The sequence below is a fragment of the Mastomys coucha genome, unplaced genomic scaffold, assembly GCF_008632895.1.
Source record: "Mastomys coucha isolate ucsf_1 unplaced genomic scaffold, UCSF_Mcou_1 pScaffold14, whole genome shotgun sequence".
Lineage (NCBI taxonomy): Eukaryota > Metazoa > Chordata > Mammalia > Rodentia > Muridae > Mastomys > Mastomys coucha.
In genome coordinates, this window is record NW_022196896.1 from 27,155,431 (window position 1) to 27,155,913 (window position 483).

The window sequence follows — 483 nt, forward strand, 5'->3', positions numbered from 1 at the left end:
GAGAGAGAGAGAGAGAGAGAGAGAGAGAGAGAGAGAGAGAGAGAGAGACAGAACACTACAGACCTTCGCATTTTTCCAGGGCTGTGTGGGCCTGTGCACTGGACTGACTTAAAGTGCACTCAACATCCCGTTCAACTCTGGAGGCCAGATAGTATTCTTCCAGGTACAGTGGTGCAGCAGCAAGAGCTAGGGCAGACATTTAACAAACAAAGGTGCTCCACACCAATCAGTCTGTGGTGTTAGATTCTGTTTTCAAAGACCGCACAAATAACAGTTTTTCTGAGAGAAGATAATGACCATATGTGTTTTTTATTCTTTCATATATATACATATATATGAATATTATATACTATATATTGTATTATATATGCAATATTATATTATTAATGTTAATATTAATAGTTGATTGATATCAATTAAATAATTAATATTAGTGATATTATGTATAGTAATATCATATAATATAATATTGTGTATTGTTGA

The 483-nt window shown here is 34.0% G+C and overlaps 1 protein-coding gene across 19 annotated transcripts in view; it reads left to right on the forward strand.

Annotated features, from left to right (window-relative positions):
- Asph (aspartate beta-hydroxylase) overlaps positions 1–483 on the forward strand; it is a 215,326-nt gene that overhangs the window by 161,730 nt on the left and 53,113 nt on the right. The gene's annotated exons all lie outside the window — the stretch shown is intronic.